The 15907-nt window shown below is 46.7% G+C and overlaps 1 long non-coding RNA gene across 2 annotated transcripts; it reads right to left on the bottom strand.

Moving 5' to 3' along the window:
* Positions 1-3499: 3499 nt before the first annotated feature.
* Positions 3500-15582, bottom strand: LOC133254988 (uncharacterized). 2 transcript variants are annotated; one of them, XR_009738823.1, is made up of 4 exons: positions 14006-15582; positions 5736-5887; positions 5060-5372; positions 3500-3789 (listed from the first exon to the last, which is right to left on the bottom strand). It is a non-coding gene; the product is annotated as an uncharacterized LOC133254988 (long non-coding RNA). The 2 variants fall into 2 exon arrangements; XR_009738822.1 differs by having other exon boundaries at positions 3500-5372.
* Between the last annotated feature and the right edge of the window lie 325 nt (positions 15583-15907).

The following is a 15907-nucleotide window of genomic DNA, read 5'->3' as shown; positions in this document are numbered from 1 at the left end:
TGCAGAGTTCTCTCTACACTTCCAGGTAGACAAGGAAGAATGGGAACATCCTTATCTTCACAGCATCCTTGTGTTCCAAAAGCACAGTGAGGGACTTCCCTGGTGATCCAGTGGTATAGAACCTGCCTGCCAATGCAGAGGACATGGGTTTGATCCCTCGTCCGGGGAGATTCCACATACCACAGGGCAACTAAGCCCGAGCACCACAACTACTGAGCCCACCCTCTAGAGCCTGTGCTCCGCAATAAGAGAAGCCACCACAGTGAGAAGCCCACACACCACAACTAGAAAGCGGCCTTTGTTCAGCAACAAAGACTCAGGGCAGCGGAAAATAAATTAGTCTATTTTTTTAAAGTACACTGAACAACAGGAATAGTACCTGAGGACTGTGAAGGTTCTTCTGTGGCTGGCAGGGCCTGCTATGTGCAATGAGAGAGTTAAGGAGCCTTATTTGTATATTTTCTTCAGGAATTCTGGGAGTCAGACCCAAAACTTATTTCCTTATCAGTACGGTAATAAGAGTTACACTCAGAAAACTCAAGGACGCACACATAGTGACCAATCAGTGATTTGGCCACCACTCTTAAGCAAATAAGAGAAGGGGAAAGGGCCATATTCCTGAAGAGATCATCTCTGTTTTCCGCATAATGCCTTACCTGGGCCTTCTTGGCACACTATAAGTGTTCGTATACTTATTGGATGGATGGTTTTATGTTCATGTGTAGAATTTTTATGTCATTTGATATTCTTATTTTCCTTGAGAGCAGACTCTGTGCAGCTGTCTGAGTATCAGAATGGTAAAGACTGAGTCTGGATTTTTATTTCTTAACAATGAATTAGTCAATCACATTAACTTTCTTTATTTGCCTAATAAATAAAAAGAAAAAGCAACGAAAGGCAGAAAGGTGATTTACTACAAGTCTGTAGAGCTCTGGGTTTACCTCCAGGAAGCCCTGGCCTTACCCAAGTGGTCTCCCCATTATCATGCAAAAATCAAAGAAAAATAACATCGCTCCCAGAAATTTCAGGGCAGCTGCTGTTTTGAACTTTAGATTGGAGATAGCAGATATTTGGCATGCTTGCTACTGCTTTGTATTCTGTGCCCATGACAGACATCACTAATCAATTATTATAATGCTATACCATGGACCTTCAGAGTCTTTCTTGCATTGCATTCCAGGCAGCCACTACCAATTCACACAGAGAAAGAAATCAACTTGTCAGCTTTGCTCTTGCCCGTGACAGGATATGATATTCTATTATCCCAAAGCAATCTGGAAATCTCACAAGGCTGTTTATAATGACAGTAAACACAGAAATTACAGAAGTAGAGATATGAAAGGGACCATAGAGATCATCTGGCTTAATTCAAATACAAGATGAGCCTGGAGCATCTTTTTTATTTATTTGTTATTTTATTTTTTCTGCACTGGGTCTTTGTTGCTGCACACAGTCTGTCTCTAGTTGCTGTGCATGGGGCTTCTCAACGCTGTGGCTTCTCTTGTGAAGCCTGGGGTCTAGATCACACAGACTTCAGCAGTTGCTGCTTGTGGGCTCTAGAAGGCAGGCTCAGTAGTTATGGCACACAGCCTTAGTTGCCCCCAGGCATGTGGGATCTTCCCGGACTAGGAATGGAACCTGTGTCCCCTGCAGTGGCAGGTGGATTCTTAACCACTGCACCACCAGGGAAGCCCCAGCCTGGAGCTTCTCATATTGCAAGTGGGGTCCCTGATGTCCAGAGAGGTTGAGCCACTTGCCCAAGGTCAGAGCATTAGTAAATGCCATTAAAGTTTCCTCATGTCTATACAGTGCGTCAGAGATAACAAAGTACTTCTACCTGAAGCATCTCGTATGATCCTTCATTCATTCAATAAATACTTACTGAATTCTTATTGTGCTCCATGCAGTGTGCTGGAGAATAGGAAAACAGCAATCAGTAAAGAAAATGGTTTGATTCCTTCCTTCCAGTTAGGTAGGGAGTCTTAAAAGAACCCCATGACCTGGTCAGGACAGACGCTATGCTCCTCAGCATTTTAATTAGAAGAGGGATGACGATTAAGAGAGGAGATGACACTAATAAAAGACAGTAGCTCTGGAACGTACAAGATCCCTCAAGTGGCCACTCTTGGATGCAGTCACTACCGTGTGACCGGTAGGGACCAAATTTCCAGACCCTCCAGTCATTTGTTAATCAACTCTCCCCCCATTTCAAGATGCACAGCGTATGAAGGAATCTTCCTGGATCTACTTCTCTATTCAGGAAACAGTGGCAAATTCTCCCAACCCTGTTTAAATAATTTCACAGGGCTTCTTTCTGCAGACCTCTTCTCACAGAGTGGAGAGAAAAGCACAGACATGGGAATGTAGAGCCCTGACTCCTGTCCCCATTATGTCTCTCACCAGTGAGTTCATCTTGAGCAAGTCACATCATCCCTCTAGGCCTCAGTTTCCCCATCTGGCAGGGATTTAGTTAGAGCCATGAAATCTCTAAGCTTCCTTTCCCCTGACACCCGATAGCTCTGCTAGACCAATGAAGAGACAAGCTGTTCAGTCATACTTCTCCTTCTACTAGACATGCCATGTTACAGCTATCTTTGCAGCCCAGGCCCATTCTGCAAAAGCAGCTCCACAGAAAGTATAGCAAAGCCTGAAGTACCAAGTTCTAATCATGAGTCTGACTGATCACATGACCAGAAGAAACCAATGCAAACTCCACATGTCATGGCTTCTTCTTCCCTTATACAGCAGTAATGATGTAATCAAAGGTGAAGCCAGATGTGGAAACACTTTGAAAATATTAAGATGGGATCAAGAAGGGAAAAAAAGAGCTGACCTCAATAACTTTGGGAAATGATGTTTTGACTGGAGTCTATAAGGCTAAGGACAAAAGAAAAAAACAGTATAAAGATACAACATTCTAGTCAAAATTTTGTTTTTCATAGGGATATGGATTAGCAATTCTGAAACTACATGTATAATAGGGTTGATCAAATAAGTATATAATTTACAGACAATGGGAGCCAGGTTTCTTACTGTCAGAGAAAGAAGTGATGATGAAGAGAGAGGGGATGCTAGAATGAATCTTGCAGTGCTGGATCAGAGCTGGAGATATCAGTATGAACTCATTTTTACTTAAGTATACATGCAGATAGATACAGAAATAAATTCAGATATGTACACGTGCATAGGTAAGTGTGTATGCATGTATATACGTAATATAGGTATGCATACTTATAGACACAAAAATAAATGAAGATATGTGCATATGCATGCGTAAGTGTATATATATATATATATTTCCTAACTCTGTCTACCAAGAAGGTATAGAAGCAAATGATACCCCTGTAGCAAAAAGCACACCAGGAGTTCAGAACTTGGTTTCTAAATACCATTCTAAATAAAAGTAACCATGGTGCTTCAGAGGAAGAACTGATTCTTGGGCTAGAGCAGGGCAAATACATAGTAAGCCTGAAGCATCATATCGTACCAGAAAGTAAAGAAAAGGGGAGAAAATGGGGAACATATGAAAGGACACAGGAGTCAAACTGGAAGTTCTCAATGACCAAAACTGCAATGGTTTGAGAAAGTATTGGGTTATCATTCAAAGAATAAAATAAATATCCATGAGTTCATGCCATGAATAAACAAGTTATGGAAAAGAGACAAATCTTCTTTATTGAAGAATTCCAAAATATACATGTGGATTCTCCCTCCTCAAGGGAATAGCGCTTCATTTCCTTCCCTTTGAATGTGGGCTGGACATGGTGATTCACTCCCATTAAGTAGAATCTAGAAAGGAAAAAAATAGTAACTTTACAGTGGAGAAAACTGGTAAAGTCACCTTATCCATATGATCAAAGTTAGCCTCACCACTGATTAATCATACTGGTGTCATGTACCTCCTGATATGGTGTGAAAAGCAAGGGCACTTCACCTCTGTGGTGTTCTAGAAAACCCACAACCCGGATCTAATCATGAGAAAACCTCAGACAAACCCAATTTGAGACACATTCAGTAGAACACCTAGAAGTGTCAAGGTCATGAAAAATAAAAGAATAACTGAGATATGTTCACAGACCAGAAGAGACTTGACAACTAAATGTAATATGGTATCTTGGAACAGAAGGAAAAAAAAGACACTAGTAGGAAAACTGGGAAAATCCAAAGATAATCTGTAGTTTAGTTAATGGCATTATACTAATGTTAATTTCTTAGTAAAGCAACCCAGGGAAACGCTATCTGTAAGGAAGGATCATTACATCTGCATTTAGAGGTAAGGCTGGAATTCTAGACCACTAACCACCCACAGGGTGCACCTCACAGAGACCAGGGGCCAGATTATGCCACGGTTTGAAAAAAAGGTTTCAAGGTTAAGAGAGAGCAGCTTGGGTGAGAGCTGAGAGCAATCAGGATGGAAGGTAGAAAGCTGTATGGGGCCTTCCCAGCCTTCACTCATGTCTCAGTGAGATGAACAGGCTTCCATAGGAAGTCACTTCTGTGCTACCACTTAGTTCTTACCTCTAGGCAAAGCCATTCTCTGGAAGCTGTTTCTCTGAAAGGGACCTGGTTTGTGATCAGAATCTATTGTCAGGGAGAAAAAGTTCCTTCTCCCACGCAAATGCCAGGCAGGGGACGGTGCCAAACGGTCACAGGACCCTCATTTTCTGCAACAGTGATTGCTTTGTGTACAGGGGGCAAGATGCCAGGGCAACTGCTGGGGAAACTACCGGCTGCATTGCAGGGCCCCAAGCTTCGGGGGAATTTCAGACTAAGATGGGTGGGAGAAAGAGAACTTCACCACGTGGTCCCCGCCATCTTCCGGGAGTCACTGATGGGGAAATAGTGAAGAGACACTGTTCACTCCTGTTCCACAAATGCAACAGCAACACTGGTGACAGCAGAGCAGAGACCTTCCAGAGGGGACAACATTTAAAATGAAGCATCCTCTAGAAAGAATAGCCAAGCTTTTCAAAGAGCGGGGTTAATTCCTTTAAGTGTTTAACTTTGGTCATTTGGGTTTGATGGAAACCTTTTCAAAGCTTGTTACTTGCTCCCCCACCTTATTAAACAGAGTTGGAGAACATAACCTTTCCTGGGTGGTTGCAGGTCATTATGGGGAACAGCAGTTATGCCAAGTGCTTTGACACAGAAGAGCATTCAGCGTTTGGGACATTTGCTGAATGGGTGGTGATCTCAGCAATGGCCCTGAAATTTCGCTTTCTTGAAAGAATCCCTGACATCAGCTTGTTTTTCCTTCAGAGAAGTGCAAGGCATGTTCCCTGTTCTTCACAAAGGCAAAACAGAGAGCTGGCCCCAGAAGCTCTGTGACCTTGGCCAAGTGATGTCATCTCTTAGTGGCTCAGATTCCTTATCTGTAAAATCAGGAATAATGTTATGAAATGAGATAATGCGTGTTCAGAACATACAAGAGATACATTAGAAAAATGCTTAGCAGAACAGCATCCAGCACCCAAGAAGAACTCAGTGTGTTAATTATCACTACTGGCAGAGGAAGGCAAGTCCCTGGATTGGATTGATTCAGTCTACTGCCTTTTGCTACGTGTTCACCAGCATCACTCCTGGAAGCCACACTGTTGTTGACTTCATCTCCTGGGCCTCACATGGCCACCAGCCGAGTTGTGCGGATTCTGATCCACGTAGCTCTCACCCAGCCTGTACCTTATCCAGTGAGAAAGGGCAGAAAGAGATTTCCCAGCGTCAGCCCCTTCAAGTACCAAGGCCTCTGGAAGTCCATCCCGGATGTACCAGAAGGAAGCACTCTGCAAAGTGCGCTCTGGGTGGTGTCTACTGCCGACTGGCCATTGAGGAATCCCTGTCTCTGTGCTCCTGGGGGGACTTCCACCGGGTTTGCAAGATGAGCACCTGGCTGAGACAGAATTGTAAAGCATCGCCCTTTCCCCCAGGAAGCTCGAGGAGGGCACACTCTGGCCTCGAAATTCCTCTCTCTCCCAGTGGCATCACCCGCAGCGTCTCCAGCTGGGAGGAGGTCAGAGGAGACCGCACCCTCCGCAGCCTCGCCCAGGGCCACCCCCTGTCCCCGCGCCCTCACGGGTGGTGGGGATTTAGCCGGGGAGATTCAGGATACTCTAATGCGGACTCACCCAAACCCGAGGCTCTCTTGTTTACCCAGGTCACCCTCCCCACACCCCGCACACCTCCTGCCCTCCTAAAAGGGGCACTCAAGGTCAAAACCAAGGAGGTCGCTCTCCATTTTCTGCCCCGCGCGGGAACGGGTTTTCAACGCATCCCCCGCCCCTTGAACCCCGGGCCCACCAAGACTGGGGAGACTGCTGCCTCACGGCCCCCCTCCGAGGGGAGGATCAGCCCCTTCGTTTGTGCAGCCTTCTTTTTCCCTGCTTTGGCAGATACCATCCTGCAGACAGCACTTCCTCGGCTCTGCCAAGGCCCTGGTGCCAGGCCCCCACCCCCCACCCCACCCCCACACACCCCGGGCGCTGGTGGAGCCCCGCTGCCAAACACACTGGGCCTGCTTCCCTTGTAGAGACATTCATACCTGCTGGGAACCTCCCTCCACCGACAGAGTAACTCACTGAAAGGATGAGCAAGAGACCAGAGAGGTCTGGGGGAGTCCCTCCAGGAAGCCTGGAAGGGCAGAGGCAGCACCCCCACACCCGGCATGCTGTGGGTGTTCAGCCACTGTTTAGTTTTGCTCCCCCCTTCCTCTTTTTCTTGCTCAATGTCAGACCCTCTCTCTCCTCCCACCCCCTTCTCTTGGTTTCCTCTCCATCCCTTCTTCTCCCAGTTTCTCTCCTTTGCACGGATGCCTCCTGCCTGCCAAGAACACTGGTAGGACTGAGAGGGCTCCCCTCCCCACCAGAGCTTCTCCTGGCCCTACAGGCTGCTAACCTCTGAAACCACCTCCTGCCGGTAACCCTGACGTTTCCCTAAATTCACTCTGACTCCTTCTCCCCAACGCACACCCACACCTCCAATTCCAGCTTGTCCGGTGTGCTCTGTCTGGTTGAAGGGATCAGATTTATCCCAACCAGAACATCCCAGATTGCTGCCTGAAGCACATTTGTGCATAGTCATAGGATTTTCCAGCTTTACCAAAACCTCTCCAAAGCTTGTTAAATGCTACCTAAAAGTTTTAATTTTGTTTTGCTTATAAGGTTTCATTTTATGATAATGATATTGCAGTTATATTTTTAAGTCCTTATCCGAGATATATTCATTTAAGTATTTACAGATGAAATGATGTGACTGTAGGGGAGTAATCAGATCAGAGGATAACCTTGGGTTGATGTTTCCTGGGATTAGGTAATGGGTATGTGAGGGTTCATCACATTCTCCACAGTCTTTCTCCATAGTAGAAAATTTACAGTACTCTAGTAATCAGAAAAGAGGGCTTCCCTGGTGGCTCAGTAAAGAATCTCTCTGCCAGTGTAGGAGACGTGGATTTGATCACTGGGTCAGAAAGATCCCCTGGAGAAGGAAATAGCAACCCACTTCAATATTCTTGCCTGGAGAATCCCATGAACAGAGGAGTCTGGAGGGCTATAGTCTATGGGGTTGCAAAGAGTCAGACACAACTTAGCAACTAAACAACAATAACAATCAAAAGAGAGAGAAATGAGTTAATGAACAAAGATTGACAGAATGTTAATAATTACTGAAACTGGATGATAAATACATGTGAGTTCACTGCATTATTTTCTCTTCTTTTTTATATGTTTGAAAACTTCCATGATTAAAAAAAAGTTTCACATATTTTAAAGATGTCATCTTATCCTGACAAACCTAGACAGCGTATTAGAAAGCAGACACATCACATTCAAAAGCTGACAAAGGTCCATATAGTCAAAGCCATGGTTTTTCCAGTAGTCGTGTACAGATATGAGGGTTGGACCATAAAGAAGGCTGAGCGCTGAAGAACTGACGCTTTCGAACTGTGGTGCTGGAGAAGATCCTTGAGAGTCCCCTGGACAGCAAGGAGATCAAATCAGTCAATCCTAAAGGAAATCAACCCTGAATAGTCATTGGAAAGACTGATGCTGAAGCTGAAGCTGAAGCTCTAATACTTTGGCCACCTGATGTGAAGAGCTGACCCACTGGAAAAAACCCTGATGCTGGGAAAGACTGAAGGCAGGAGAAGGGGACAGCAGAAGATGAGATGGTTGGATGGCATCACTGACTCCATGGACATGAGTTTGAGCAAACTCCAGGAGATAGTAAAGGACAGGGAAGCCTGGGGTGCTACAGTCCATTGGGTTGCAAAGAGTCAAACATGACTGAGTGACTGAACAACAACAATCTTATCCTGAACCCTTCAACCACATAAAGACTGTCTCCTACTTAGAGCGCACAGCTGAGATGCTGAGGACAGGTGTTTCCTCAAGGCCTCTGATGCAGCTGCCGCCTCTCCTCTCAGAAGGGCACACTGGAGTGCTCCAAAACCGAGACTTGCTGGGCAAGGCTGCATTTACATCTCCATGCCTTTGCACCTTCTCTTCCTTCCACATGGACTGCCCTTCCCTGACTCTCCTACCTCTCACTCAGTCTTGCCCTCTGCTGTCAAGCTTTCGCCGATTCTCCAGGCTTTGTGCCACCACAGAACCTTATAATTCTTCAGTGTTATACCATTCACTTGCAATTCTAACATTACTTTTTATGTCTAACCCCCACCCCACACTAGACTTTTAGCTACTCAAGAGCAGGGATTTTTTTTTTTTAATTCAACTTTCCATAGTCGTGACTTCAAATACCATCTCTATCTTCATGACTCTCCTGTTAACACCACCAACCAGACTCTCCTAAGCACTGGAGCCATAGATCCAGATCCGAATTCCTCTGAACTTCTCCCCTTTGATGTTCTACAGACCCCTAAAATCCAGAGACTCCCAAACTGAACGCATTGTCTTTCCCTAAATGTACTCCCCTGCCCTTCCGAGCAGGTGAGCAGGATCACTCTCCATCCAGTTGCTCAACCCATACACCTGAGCTTCACCCTTTACGCCCTCTCCTGCCTCCCACCTGTTGATTCCACATCCTACATCATTCTTGAGAATGCACCCACCTCTCTCATCTTCACAGTCCCCTTCTTGTTGAAGCACCATCATCTCTTACCTGATCAACTGCAAAACCTTCTTAACTGTTCCCCAATCTTGCCCCCTCCTTCTCAGTCTCTATAAGAAAGCCTGATCTTTCTAAGATGATCTTTGTGGAATGCCACTATGATCCTTAATGAAATTCTTCCATGTCTCCATAAAGTCCAAATTCCTCAATATTAAAATGGACTACAAGGCCCTTTGTGGCTGGCCTCAGCTTATTTCACTGTTTACAATTTCTTTCCACAACCCTGCCCACCAATCCCCAAGACACACACGCACACGCACACATGCACGCACACACACAAGATAAGTTCCAGCTATTTGGAAAGACTAGCTTTTCCCAATGTGCTGTCTTCACTGTCTGTATGGCACAGTGTCACTCACCAAATATTACATATGCTTGCCTCTATTTCTTGTCCTGTAGCAGTTAAATGAAGCAATGTGACTAGTTCTGGCCAATGAGATATGAGCAGAAGTCATGTGGATACTCCTAGGCTAAAGCACTTGGATCTCCAACGTACTCCCTCCCTCTGCCTTCCTTGTCCTCTCCTTCGTCCTGCCCCTTCCCCTCCTTTTCTCTCTCTTTCTTCTTCCTCAGCCATATGTTGAAATGGTGGAGTCTTGAGACGGAAGCATCCTGGATCCCTCAGTCATCCCATGAAAGCAGTTGCCCTGATCTCACATCAGGCTTCTCTTGAGTGAGAAGTTTTCTTGTGTCAAGCTACTTAGAGGTTGAAGGGTTTTGTTTCATTTGTGGAAGCATAACCTGGATTACCTTCTGCCGTTCTTTTGTACTAGGTCCCTCCTGTGCCTGCAATGATTTTCCCTCCCGCCTCTCTACACACACCTCCACACCTGGCTGACTCCTATTTTCCTATCAGGCTTAGCTTGGCTGTCACTTTCTTCTGAATCCCTAAGTCCAGGTCTGGGATTCTTACTGGGAACTTTCTTAGCACCCTGTGAAATCCCTCTTAGCATTTTGTACTGTATATTAGACTGGCCATTCGTCTGCCTCTTATTCTCCACTAGGCCTACAAAGCTAGCGTGCGTGTCTGTCTTGTTCATAGCTTTGTCCTCAGCACCTAACAGAGGGCCTGCACGTAGGGTTTTAGCAAATATTTGCCCAATGAATAAACCTTGTATTCACGAAATCTAGGGCTTCCCTGGTGGCTCAGATGGTAAAAATCCACCTGCAATGAGGGAGACCTGGGTTCAATCCCTGAGTTGGAAGATCCCTTGGAGGAGGGAATGGCAACCCACTCCAGTATTCTTGCCTGAAGAATCTCCATGGGCAGAGGAACCTGGTGGGCTACAGTCCATGGGGTTGCACAGAGTCAGACACGACTGAGTAACTAAGCACACAGCATAGCCCCTAGATCAATACATGTTTGTTCAATGAATGAATGACTTTACAATCCCTAAAATCAGACAAGCAAAGAAAAAAAAAGGTTTGGGTTTTACAAAGGAGCCCAATATTCCTAAACAGCCTTGAATTATGGAACTACATTCACAAGCAGTTTTAGATACACAAATTAGCATATCGACCCCCTCAGCTCTGCCCTGACTCCAAATGTCAAATATTTCACTTTAGTTAGTCTTTAGTGCCTCTTCTGGGGCTTCCCAGGTGGCTCAGTGGCAAAGAATTCACTTGTCAATGCAGGAGACGTGGGTTCTATCACTGGGTTGGGAAGATCCCCTAGAGAAGGAAACAGCAACCCACTCCAGTAATCTTGCCAGGAAAATCCCACGGACAGAGGAGCCTGGTGGGCTACAGTCCATAGGGTTGCAAAGAGTCAGACATGAGCATGCCATGGCTGACTGACATGGCTGAGCATGCCAGCACAAGGCACAATTCCCTCTTCTAGTGGTAAGCTATCAGAAATAATTCAGGGTTTGGGAGGGTGAGTAGTTCCCCATTGTAATGACTTACACTCAGTTGGGGAAACAAAATACAAATCTACAGTTAAGTCCTTACTCTCCTCCTCCCTCACTTCTTATGTTTGTTTAACTTTTTCTCCCCATAACCTACTGGGACCACAGAAGGACCTGCTCTAGTCATTGAAGCAGCAGTTATGTAAATAGGGGACACATCTTAAGCTCTGGTGCCATTTAAGGCCACAGCTGTCCTGCAAAGCCACAGGCACTGCTGTTGAGTCAGGTGGCTGGGAGGGCCAGGGAGCGGGGCTGAGTAGCCCGTCTCCTGAGCTGTCAGATGCCTGCGGTGACACTCAGGCCCTTCAGTTTCTCCATTTGTCATTTTCAGCAGAGCCAAGAGCTCAGGTCACAGGGGACTCGGGCAGGCTGCTGCAATTTTCCCCAAGGGTTGTAGCTCAATCTGGGAGAAACCTTGAGAAATCAACAGGGAAAGAGCCATCAATCAGATGCAGTTCAAGGCAGCAAAGATTTATTGAGCCTGCACATATATGAGTCCCTGGAAGGAATACTAAAGAAGTCTGTGTCCCAGATGGTGCCTTCAAAGGTCTGAGCCTCGTGAAACGAGCCAGAGTTAAGTGCCGGAGAAAAAAAAAACAAGACGACAATGCAAGGCAGCATCTAATCAAGGCTTTACAAGGATCAAAAGGCCAAGTGATGCGGCCAGGAGACAGCAAGGACCTCACCGTAGTGCTTGATGTTGGGCGTCTGCTCCGGATCAGCTGTTACATACATCAGTGTACATTAGCTCTACTAAACCCCATGAGGTAGGCTCAGGGAGGAAAAGTAACTTGCCCAGGATGACAGAGCTGGTGACAGGCAGAACCAGGGCAGAACACCCCAAAGCCTGTGTTCTCGTCCACCTCATATATCCAGGCTCACAAAGGGTACTATTTATTATGATCAAGACCCTGAGCTAAAACCTTCACACATATTGTTATCTGCCCCGACATCGTCTTGAAGAGGGAGGTACTGACACTTGGAAAAACTGAGGCCCAGAGAAGTTAGTGAGCCACAAGGAAGGAGGGAACCTGGGAGGCCCCTAATTGCAAGACAATTCAAATTTATTCAAATTCTGGTGTCCTGTGCTTTCTATTCTCCCTGGCCATTGATTTTTATTTAAACCACAAAAATTTTAGAGCTGCAAATGTGCTATTTTAGGAGTTGGGCATACTGAGACATTACCTTTTTCTGAAAGACAAACTGATAAATGGTCTCACTGCTACAGCCCATGAGTCCTTCCTAGAAAGTGAACCTGGCCTTGGGTCAACGGTCAGGGAGACACTCACCACCATCCAATATCACAATTTCTGTCAGCCCCACCCTGGCTGATCTTGCCCTGAAATGTCACAAGTGAGCCTTGTAAAGCAAGCTTCATGTTATGTGCCTTTGATTTCTTGATGTCTTTCCAACTGCCATCAACATCTGTCAATCATAGCAAACATTCCTCTCTGTGAGTCACAGCACTAACCCTTCTCCCCACACAAATCCCATTTTGTAGACCAGGCAACTGAGGGTCAAGGAGGTGAAGTTCCTTGCTCCAAGGCATACAACCAACTCAGTTGCAGAGCCAGACTCCCTGCCTCCAAGACCAGAACATGTTTTCATCTCTTTCTCAGTAAAAATTCTCACCTAACGAGGCAGTAAGGCATTGCTTAAATCATTGTTGAAAACACTTTAAACCAGCGAGTGTGTATTTTGTTCCTACCAAAAATACAAGACTCGGTGTTTGTCCAACTCATTGACTACATTTTTAACAAGCGACAACCTCTCTGGGCCTCTCTGGGTTTCCCATCTCTAAAACATGGGTCAGGCCCTGCCTCATAGGATCATTATTAGGACCAAATAGGATAAGGCTTACAAAACACCTAACATCTTTCCTGGCATATTGTAAGCACTCACTAAGTGATGCTTATTAGCCTTGGTGATATTTATTGCCTACTACCTGCCAGGACTTATGCAGTGTATTATAAAATAGGATGTAAAATAAGACCCAATATGTACATGTGGAAAACACAAATATGGTTATACATATATATGATTGGGAATACAAAGAAAAAAATTCTGGAATGGCATAAACCAAAATATTAACAAGTGATTAGGAGAGGTTTTCATTTCATTCTGTGTCTTTGCACATTTCCCAAAGTTTTCTGTAAGTCAACGGATTACTTTTGTAATCCAAACAAAGAAAATTGGGAGAAATCCATTGGAAGCACAATTCATTCTGAAATGGGAGGAATACTTTATTTCAAGAAAGCAATAAAAGCTTAAAACCTTGTAAAAGGTACACTAGCTTAATTGCCCCAGGAGGGAAGAAGTAGCCATTTCTCAGCAAAGCTGAGCAAACCCTGCTGACTTCACCGGCAGTGGCTGTCACCCCTGCTTCTCGAACAAGGACCTCAGGATTAGAAAGACCTCAGAGGCCAGCACACATCTGGTGGTCACCTGAGGGGGGCAGATGGCTGCTTTTCAAATCTCATTTTTAGCTGTTCTGAGGCCAAACCCAGCCCTCCTGCACCCCGGTCACTCTTCTCCATGATATACACATCCTTCTCAGCTAGAGACTGATGCAGGTGCAGGGAGTGGTTCCCCCAGCCCACCCAAGCTAGGAAGGCAGATCCAGTGGCCAAGCAGGGACCCACCTGGGCCCCTTAGAGAGCGGCTTCCATAGATGGAAGCAGTCGGGTCTGGGAAGGTTGGGGAGGGGAGAGGAAGTGGAAGTAGAAGAGCGGCACGTGGGAGATTCCCAAGACTTTCTTACCCAACTCCCACCCCAGACTCAGGGGGTGGGGAGCGGGGCAATGAGGAACTGCATCTTGCAGATGGAGGGGTCTCAGGCAAGCTGAGAGCCTTGCTCGAACCTCACAGCTAGTAGAGGAAAGCTACCACGCGCTGCTTGTGCTCTGTCTTGGGCAGCATCAAAGCAAATGTTGAAGGAGTGGCAGGCCGGAGAGCTGAGCTCACGCAGCGCTGCTTCTCACCTTGGGACGTGTGGTGCCAGTTCCTTCTGACAACAGGGCCTTTATTCTTTCAGGCTGTAAGTCAGTCGACAGGCCTTCCTCAAGCGATGACTGTGCATCCACTTACACTGTCCTGGGTCCTGAGTTTCGAGCTAGGAACAGAACAGAAAGAGTGCTGCACTCATCGCATTTACAATTCAGGGGGAAAAGGCAGAAAATACCAAGTGTGTGAACCCGGGAGGGGCGGGGGTAGGGAGAAAAGCAAGGCAAGGAAGACAGGCTCGCTGGTCCGGTCAAGGTGCACCTCTGAGTCCAGGGTGCCCTGGAGAAGGGAGAGTTACTCTGCACGAGGGGTGGAGGGAGATTGGGGGTTCCCAAGGAATCCAGGTAGGGAGGTGGGGGGAGAGAAAGGAAGGGGCAAGCTGAGTGCTGGGGACCTGCCCTAGAACACTCGCCTCCCTCAAGTTTCAGGGAAAGCCATATGGCATAGAGACAAAACATTGAAGAGCTTAGTTTCTTATGGAAAAATAAATGAAGAGGCCGAGATTCGTACTGGGGTTAAAGCACACATGGGCTCAGAAGTGAGAGAGAGTGAGGTACCCTGAGAACTAAAAATGGTTCATTCCCCCAGAGCCCAAAGCCTGAGGTGGGAAGGGGGAGGAAGGAGGCCCCTGCGGGCAGGAGGGCAGCGGGGCCCCTGCCTCATACAGCTCAAGGCCACGTGCTTCACTCCCAGGTACAGTCCCAGCCTCTTTGCCTCTTTTCTGTGATTACTCCGGGTGTGAGCTCGGTGACCTGGACCTTGCAGAGTCCCACCTCAGAGTTGGGTCGATGTCCCTGCCACCCAGCCTTCCCCAGGCCCCAGAGACCCGAGGACACCTGGCTCTCTGCTAGCAATGCCCTTTCATGGGCATCAGGGGCCCCGGAGGCAGGACAGCAAGGATTTTCCCCCAGCGGCCACCTGCCCTCCCCTTGGACTTGAAGTTCACCCTGTGGTGACGTGGCCAGCTCTGGGCAGTGACTAACCTGGGTTTGAGGCGAGTCTTTCCATAATGGGCAGTGAATCCTTGGCAAAAGCCCACTCCCTCTGCAGGGGGTTTTCCTCCCCATCTGTGGTTGGCTCATCCTGCAGTCATGGATTTTGTGCCTTCCTCTTCCCCATTTTCTAAAGCCCCTTGAAATCCTGTTCCTGTGGGGAATGGAGGGTAGCTCTTGCCAGCCAGAACCCAACTCTTCATCACTCCAATCTTCCGCCCTTGAGCTCCTTCAGGCCTCCTGCCTTCCAGGGGCTGGAGCACCCAGGCCTGTCACTGCTACTCTCCCCATCTCTCTGGAGCCCTTCACCCGGTCGGCTGGGGGACAGACAGGAAACAATTACAATGCAATATGACATACACCCTAATGGGGATCAGCCCAGGGCCCTGCGGACTTAAAAAATATTCTCAACCTAATTAAAAGTGAAGAGTTACGTTTTGTTCAGCAGAAATGTTTAGGACTTAAGCCCAGAAGACAGCATCTGAAGTAACCCTGAAAAAAAACTGCTCCAAGGAGACACGGGGAGGGGAGCCAAATTACATAGAAGTTTTGCAACAAAGGGCAGGGAGTCTGAACATCAAGATTATCATTAAGGAAAACCAGATATCCCAAGTTAAGGAATTTAGTGCTTTACTACATGTAGGAAGGTACAAGAGTCTGGGCTCACTGATACCATTCCTTTCATATGCACCTCAGCTATCTGGGGCCAGTACCCTGTGTTTTTACATCCTGAGCTTCCTCTCCTCAGGGCTCACCATAGGGAGTGATTGTGATCTGATGGCTGCTAGATAGCAGATGACCATTATATCTACTGCTGTGGGCAAGAATTTCTTAGAAGAAATGGAGTAGCCCTCATAGTCAACAAAAGAGTCTGAAATGCAGTACTTG

Source organism: Bos javanicus, chromosome 10 (assembly GCF_032452875.1).
Source record: "Bos javanicus breed banteng chromosome 10, ARS-OSU_banteng_1.0, whole genome shotgun sequence".
Lineage (NCBI taxonomy): Eukaryota > Metazoa > Chordata > Mammalia > Artiodactyla > Bovidae > Bos > Bos javanicus.
This window is presented reverse-complemented; position numbering and strand designations above follow the sequence as displayed.